This window comes from Fukomys damarensis, unplaced genomic scaffold (genome assembly GCF_012274545.1).
Source record: "Fukomys damarensis isolate Sample0158 unplaced genomic scaffold, DMR_v1.0_HiC HiC_scaffold_36, whole genome shotgun sequence".
Taxonomy (NCBI): Eukaryota; Metazoa; Chordata; class Mammalia; order Rodentia; family Bathyergidae; genus Fukomys; species Fukomys damarensis.
Window position 1 is genome coordinate 23,079,093 of NW_022900948.1, and position 8,391 is coordinate 23,087,483.

The 8,391-nt window shown below is 35.9% G+C and overlaps 1 protein-coding gene across 5 annotated transcripts in view; it reads left to right on the forward strand.

Annotated features, from left to right (window-relative positions):
- Tmem38b (transmembrane protein 38B) overlaps positions 1–8,391 on the forward strand; it is a 50,607-nt gene that overhangs the window by 7,942 nt on the left and 34,274 nt on the right. The window contains exon 2 of one of the 5 annotated variants that reach the window (XM_019206840.2): positions 3,681–3,730. The exons of 3 other annotated variants lie outside the window; for them this stretch is intronic. The gene's annotated coding sequence lies outside the window, so the exon portion shown is untranslated. Of the gene's footprint in view, positions 1–25; positions 99–3,680; positions 3,731–8,391 lie in introns of those variants that run through there. One more of the 5 variants, XM_010619697.3, reaches the window with a different exon arrangement.

Consider the following 8,391-nt stretch of genomic DNA (forward strand, 5'->3'; position numbering starts at 1 on the left):
CAGTCGGTCGCTGCCGGGTCCCCAGGACCGGTGCCGGAGAACCGCGCCGCCACGCGCCCTGGACCGCATGTCTTAGACTTGGTCCCTTGGAGTTACAGGTACTACTTACTCTCCAGTTCTGAAAGTTGTGCAAGCTCTTGAACTTCTGCGGGACTTTGTAGCCTCCCGGGGCACTGCGGCCTTCCCCTGTCGCTGCGTCCTAATGCCTCGGATAGCAAGTGAGGCAGAATGATTGCTTGAGAAGCGAGTGGAGTCTCGCTTTCACGGTCGCGAGGGACATTGCATAAGTTAGTCTTCTGGCACAGTTGTGGAATGGGCTTACGGGTTTGACACAGGTTTCTGTGTTCTGTTAACCCTGTGATCAAGGGACGATGTTTGCCGGGGATTTAGCTCAGTGGTGCCACCACCTGTCTCAAAAGGGACGATTTTTGTGTTTTCTCGCTTCTTACATTCAGATTATGTCTGCTCCTATGTTGCTTTACTTTTTTACAGTTATTTAACCTTCCTTTGTATTTTATGCATCCCTTTGAAGTCAGTCATTTCTCACCTCTCCACGTATTCACGCTGCCCATGATCTTCCTTGTCCTCATGATTGATGAATGAAGTTTTAAACATCCTGCTGTAACTTTCTTATGCACTACTGGTTTCCTAAATCCTTGGGTCGCAAAAGTATATTTTTACTTACATTGGAGCCTGTAGCTCATTGTAAATCATTGTTTGGTAGAGATTTTGACTTGGAGGAGAGGAATTTTACTCTATTTAAGCAAGAGAATTACTAGGATACTGCTTCCTTGATTTAAAAAGTACATTTTGTTTCGACTCCGTATTCAAAATTTGACATTTTCTTGTATTGGCTAAATCAGAAGACCTCAAAATGTGGTCCAAGAACTCATGGGGTTCCTTGACACTTCTGGTTAAAATTATTTTCATAATAGTATTCAGATTTTTTTTTCACGGAGCTTGAGAGTGAATTATTCATCTTTTCACTCTCATTTTCTCAGAGGTGTACAGTTAAGTTTTGCAGAGGATATAATGACTTGTGACAGGGTAAGAGCAATACAGAATACAACAGTGTGTCTCTTCTCGCTAGATGTTTTTGCTTTGAAAAAGTTATTTTTCATGAAGAATACATTAGTTAACATTTAGTGTATTTATTAAAAAATAACTGAAAACTTTTAAAATTCAGTTACAATTTCTACTATGCTGTGTGTCAATACTTGCAATCCCTATAAAGCAAAAACTCTTTGGGTTCCTCAAGAAATTTAAGTCAGGTTTTTATAAAAGGTATATTTGTATGCGGTATATTCACTATTTTTAATATAAATTTCTATGATTTTGAACAAATATTACCATAATCATATAGAACAATTTCCTCACTGCAAATTCCCTTCTGTCTTTTTATAGTCAATCCTTCTGCAGCCCCAGTAACCACTCATCTGCCCATTAATTTTTAGGGGTATAGATAGGTTTTGAGACCCCAAACTTTAAGACTCATTTGGATATCTGAATGCTAAAGCAGTATTGTACATGGAGTGTAAAATGGTTTTTATAGTACCAGTACTGTAAGGAGGCAAAAGTGATAGATCTTAATTCTATGTATTTAAGCTTTTATGGGAATCATGTTAGCTTATTCCCTTTGACAGTGTTGGTTATTTTCAAGTCCTCATATCTTGTCATTTTTATGATCAGAATAGTTTTTACATTTTTTCTGGTTATGAATGAATGTGTGCTCCTTAGGTTTTTTTGGTCATTTGTAAAAAAAAAAAAAAAAAAGTCAATAACTTGCTTATTATCTTTTGCCTATTTTTCTATTGGGCTGTAGGTTGTTTTATTGATTCTCATTGATATTCTACTTATGTGTGGTAAAGCTATCTTTTAACTTTGTGTATAGACTTTTATGGCAGTAGATTTGAATACTTCATAGTCAAATCAATTTAATTTTTTTTGATAAACAATTCTTAATTTTTCTCATTCCTGAGATTTGTGTATTGTATTAGGAATGGCTTTCCTGTGCCAAAAATTATAAAAATATCCATCTTGTTCTTTTTAAAAAAAATCTATAGTTCCAAAAAAGGTTCTTATCTTTACCTTCTCAAGCATTTTATGCTCTCTCAGTTTTCAAATATTCTCTCCCGCTGCAATATGTCCCTACTTTCCTACCATGTATAGCTTAACATTTGTTTTGTGGACTGTGTCTAGTTCTTAAAAAATACTAGTGGAGGCCAAGAGGGCCTCATACCCCTGCCCTCTCTTCACCCCCTTTCACCCTTCCCTATTTACAAAGACTTTGTTTCCATTTTTTCACATTAAACCTTTATTAAAATAAGACATTTAGGTATTTACATCCAGTTGGTCTGTACCATAAGACTTCTGAAAATGTAATCTATAGTTATTTATTTATAATTATTTAATCTATAATTATTTCTCCTATGAAAGAAGTCTTAACTGCTTTAAAGTCTGCCACAATTGTTTTTCTAACCTCTCTTCAAGTCATATATAGTTCAGTTAAGCAAATATGTATTGAAATGCTACATCAAGCACTGTATTAGATGTTGATGATATCAAAATGAAAGATAATAGTATAACCCTAAAGAAACCCAAATTCGTTTTCTTCTTTCTTTTTTTGACAGTATTGCATAAAAGATGTACTATCCTTCTTACAGTTAATAATATAAAATACATGCAGAATCTTTCAATATGATAATTCTAGTCCACACACATTGCTATAAGGTAGGAGTTAATGAACGCATTTAGCAGTTGAGAAATAGTTTTAAAAATAAACTAAAATAACTAAAATAAAACTTTCCTAAGCTAAGTAACTAAAATAACTTTCCTAACTCACATAATTTATTAAATTATAGAGGTAGTCTATTCCTTTTTCTCACCCATTTGGTGTTCTGTTCTCTCTTTGCATGTCTATTTAATGTTCATTGTTGCTCATTATTTACACTTTTCAATAAGGAATCATTTGACATGATCATTTTCTCTCATGATTTCTGCCATTTCCATACCACAAACCAATTTCTCCTTTGTTTTAGGTATTAGATGCAGGACAGTTTGTTGTTTGTTCCTTCTTTGAATTTGTATGAGATTAGAGAGTTAATAAACTAAGAATTTATCAGTCTGGGTATTCTATAAATTGCTTATCTTTTGCCCATTTATCTATTGGGCTGTTTTATTTTATCTGGGCAAGTAGGAGCAGTGATGGTAGTATAACCTGCAGTCTTTATGAATCCTTATGTAAAAACAGAAAAGCATAAAAGTCAGCTCAGTGAATTTTCAAAATGATCACACTTAGTTAATCAATTCCCAGATAAAAATAGAACACTCATGATCTTGCAAAAGCCACTTTTGTTAAATGATTTTAAAAACCAGGATAGGGTCTCTCCAATGTGAAATTAGAAATGACAATCTATAATTAATATTTTTCTGAGTTTAGAGAATTTTGCTTTTGAACAGTTGGCAGATGGTGGTTCAGGGGATTGAATCTAGGGCCTTTATACTGAATTACCTCCTAGCCCTTTTTAATTTTTTAAAAATTTGAGACAGGATCTCAATAAGTTGCTAAGTAGTCCAGGCTGGGCTGGAAATTGTGATCTTCCTGCTTTACCTTCCCAGGGTGCTGGACTTACAGTGTGCACCACCAGGCCTGACATTTAATTTTTTTTTTCCCGTAACAGGGATTTAACTCAGGACCTTGCGCTTGTCAGACAGGCATGGCACCAATGAGGTATGTCCTGGCCCTTAACTTTTTTTTTTTAAGTGAAAGGAAAGTTAGAATTTTTGAATAACCTGACAAAATATTGGTCAGGGCATGTTGTTGAAAGATCTTAAAGTCAAGAGACCAGAGTGTAGTTCATATTCTACCACTAATGGACTGTATAGCTTGGGATTAGAACTTTATACGCAGTATTTGGTGTGTGTATGTGTAATGAGTCTCTTCCTTAGGGTTCTTCGTTTTGACTCTAAAGAGCTTTTCCTCTAAGCATCTCAATATTAATAATTTTTTTGTGTGGTACCTGGGATTGAACTCAGGACCTTGTGCTTACAAGGCAGGCATGGTGCCACTGAGCTAAATCCCTGGCCCTAAATTTTAATAATTTTAGCTTATCATTTGTTCCTCCAGAGTTGAAACTGCTTTTTGCATCTAATAACCTTTGTGATGATAGTACTTGCTTTTTTGTCTTTGAACCTTCTAATTAACAGTTTTTTATCTATTTAGTTTTCATATCTAATTCTCTCTCTCTCTCTTTTTTTTTTTTTGGTACCAGGGATCAAACTCACAACCTTGCGCTTGCAAGGCAGACACAGTGCCACTGAGTTAAATCCCTGGCCCTAAATGCCCTTTTTAAATAGAGCTGTTGTTCTATCTGCTGACTGATTGCAAATGATCCAGGACTGGAATCTGACTTCCCATTTCTAGTTTGCAAATATCTTGGTAAGATACCTAAGTGGTAACTATTTTCTGATCATCAGGTCCAATTATTATTATATCATTAGTGTTGTAGGACAGTGTGGTATTGTGTGGGCTGTCATTATGATCAAAATCTCTGTGGACTATGTTGGAGAATAGGAGAGTTGACGTAGACCTAAAGCAAGACTGTTATAGTTAACAAAATACAAAGTGCTTCTGGTTTTGTTTGTGTTTTTTTTTCAAATTAATATGGAGAAAAAAGCATTTACTTGCCTGGTTATAAAAGCTGTATTTATTTGATCTGATAAAAATGTATATTTTGAATACTAGCTGCAATTGGGATTACCACCTGTCTGTGTTTATGATAATCCAGTCATTCACCAAAATACATCTGCTTGGTATATAGACCCCAAACAAACACGCTATTATCACCTATTAATCTTCCAAGTCTTTGGTTGTGGCACCAATTTCTGTTTTTGTTTTTGTTTTTTCTCATGTTGGTTTTTACTTGATCTTTCCTACCATAATGATTCTTACTCTGGATCAGAGAATAAATATGCGGATTGTGCCAGTTACCAAGTACAGTTGTGCATTAAGAAACTGGGGAAATAATCACAGGGTGGGTCCATGTATGTGACTGTGTGCTCCACTGTGATTCATACTTGATCTAAAACACCCTGACTTGTGTCACAGATAATCTGTACATTTGTGTTGCCTACATGATTATTTTTAATAATTTGATGAAAAAGCATGTTTGAGGAATGAGAGATACATGAGGTTCTTTATTTTTCCTACTTCTGTTTTTAAGGATGTAAATTTGAAAAGCTGAAAGGTTAAAGCAGAAGTATATCAATAGGCAGTTTAAAAATACTTAACACCTGGAGTTCAGGCAAAAGCTAGACTATTCTCATGCTTATTTTGGAATTCATATCAACCACTAGCAAGCTGAATGTTAACTGTTTTGAAAATAGCTGTATTGCAATTAGTTTTTAAAATAGATACATACTGTTCAACTCAAATGGACTAAGTACAATAAAATTAAGAAGTCATGTTTGTCATATATTAGAAATATCTTTCCAAGTTTTGTTGTAACTAAATAAGACTTTTTTTAAATTGAGTTTATTGGTGCTTTTTAAGTATACAGTACAGTTACATTAATCATTGAAATCTTGGACCTTTAATTGATAGATCTTGGTTCTCAATAAAACTTTTTTTTTGAAGACAGGGTCTCACTAAGTAGTTGAGACTGACCTGGAACTCACTATGTAGCACAGGCTGGTCTCCAACTCACAGTGATCCTCCTACCTTAGACTACCCTGTGCTAGGATTACAGGCGTGTGCCACCACGCCCAGCTTCTCAATAAGACTATTTTAAATATAGCCTAATGATTCATTTTGGCTAAAGTGAGGAGTTTCATGGATGTGATTTTAAGAGAGATCATGGAAGTAGATTGTGACTCTGTGTATCTTTTATTTAACAATGAAAATAAATAGCATTTTATTGGAACACAGCCTTGTTCATTAATTTACCTATTTCCCATGGCTGCTTTCATCCTATATTGGCAGATTTGAATGTCTGAGCAGAGACTGGTCAATGAAGTCTAAAATATTTACTATCAAAAGTTTGCCAGCGTCTAGTTTACTTAGAGTAAAAACACAGATTGTCACTATGATGCACATAGGAATTACTTATGACCCTGAATTACCTAGCTTGCTTTACACATCTCACCCTTCTGTACTGATCCGGTCATTTGTACCTTCTTGCTGCTCTTCTAGCATCAGGAGCCTCTGGGACTGAGGAGATTTGCATTTGCTGCATACTCTGCCTGTCATGCTCTTCCCACAGCTTTCTACATGGCTCACTTCTTCACTTGAAGTATTTTGATATTGAAATTTGTATTGCTATTTGTATTATAAACCTCTTTACTTGGAATTAGATTCAAGTTGTAATGTGATGACTTTTGTTAAGAATTTAGGAGAAAATAATTCTATCGTAGCATTTCAAACATCCTAACTCAAGGTAGAACAGAATTTTTTTCTTTGAAATGTCAGTATGTTAAGAATAAATTGAGTTATGGGCATTTTTCTTGACGACGTGACTTTGAAAATTAGACAAATAGAACTGATGTGAGGGAGACATCCCCATCTATTCTTTTCCTAATGAAATCTTAAGTTTCATTGATTTAAGATTATTGGGTTTATGAGTACTCTCACTGCCATGATGCATCATTTTCATCCCAGTCTTTGAGTAAACACTCAGAAGAATTATACTTTGGGCTAAGAGGATTCAGTCGAAAGGGTTTCATTTTGTGTACCTCTTTTCTCTGTTGTCAGTGATCAATCCATTCAACAGATAAATCAGAGTGTCTGCCATGTGCTAGGTATAAAACTGTGTTTTATGGATGTTCTCTCATTTTAAATCCTCATACAATATGCATTACTTCCATTTTATAAAAGGTGAAATTTATTCCGAGAGAGATTAAAAAACCCTACCTAGAGGTTACAAAGCTAATAAGCAATTGTGGCTCTCTGTTTGATTTGTGACAGTTTTAGGTAGGTGAAACTAATGGTCGTGAAATTTTATGCTTACGCTCTTTGAAGTATTTCATATGTATCTTTCCTTCAGATGATAAACGTGTAGAGCATTTGCTTCGTACTAAAAATCTGTTAATGTCTCAAAATTTCACAATTTTGTCATGGAGAAATGGAGATATGACTTGTGAACAAAATGTAGAATGTGGTAGGACTCAAGAGGAATGGGAAAGTGAAACCTGAAGGGAAAGGAAAATTACTTTGATAGAATTAATCACAAATGAATATTACATGTGTGGATACCTCATGTGAAACATTTAATAAGTTTATTTCATATTGTTTTAACGGTCAAAGGAAAATTGAGTACATTTGGATTGGCTTAACAAGTGCGTGATGAGTGCCACTAATGGCAAATCTTCAGTATGGCAGCAGGAACTAAGGAATGCAGAAGACAGAGATGACAGCCAATATTCTCAGAAGTGGTCAGTTACCTTTAGAGCTGTCATTTAAAGCATGCAACCCAGGGCTAACCACGGTATGCCAGAGAAAGGGTGGCAAGGGGCGGGGAGAAGAGATACAGAAGAGCAGAGAAGGAGGGGAGAGAAAGAGGAGAAACAGGAAATGGAGGAGAAAGACTGTGTGTATAAATAGAATAGACGTGTCTACTTAAATAGGAACCCCATGGAAGAGAAGAGTGACTGAACAGGGGTATAGAGAAAAGGGGAGAATTTTGCTCTTTCCACCCTGTTCTGTGGTAGCATGCACTGCTGACTAAGTGCCAGGTCCCATTCTGAGTGCTTTAGATTTTATTTGTAGTTGATGCTGTGAGGTAGTTGACATTTTTCTTTTCTTTCATTTAGAGGAGCTGTGGTGTGTGCGTGTGTGTGTGTGTGTGTGTGTGTGTGTGTGCGCGCACGCGTGTGTGACAATCTCTATTTTACAGATGTGGGAAACAGCGGAAACAGTGACTGATGCCTATAATACCAGTAGCTCAGGAGGCTGAGGCAGGAGCATTTCAAGTTGCAGCCTAGTCTGGACAATTTAGTGAGAACTTATAAATAATTAAATAGAGCTGGGTGTGGTGGTGCATGCTTATAATCCCAGCACTCAGTAGGCTGAGGCAGGAGGATTGCCTCAAGTTTGAAGCCAACTTGTATAACATAGCGAGACCCTGTCTCACCATGCTCCCCCAAGATAGATTAAGTAAATAGAAATGGAGATGTAGTTTAGTGCAAAGTTCCTGGGTTCAATCCCCAGCACCACTACCACCACCACCATCACCACCACCACAAAGAAAGAGAGAAAAAAAGAAAAAGAAAAAGAAAAAAGTATGGAAACCAGACAACTTATATTAATGTAAAGAGTAAGTGCTAGAGCTAAGGTTTGTTCCTGGGCAGTTAAGCTCCATAATTCACATTCTTTTTTTTTTTTTTTTTTTTTCCGGG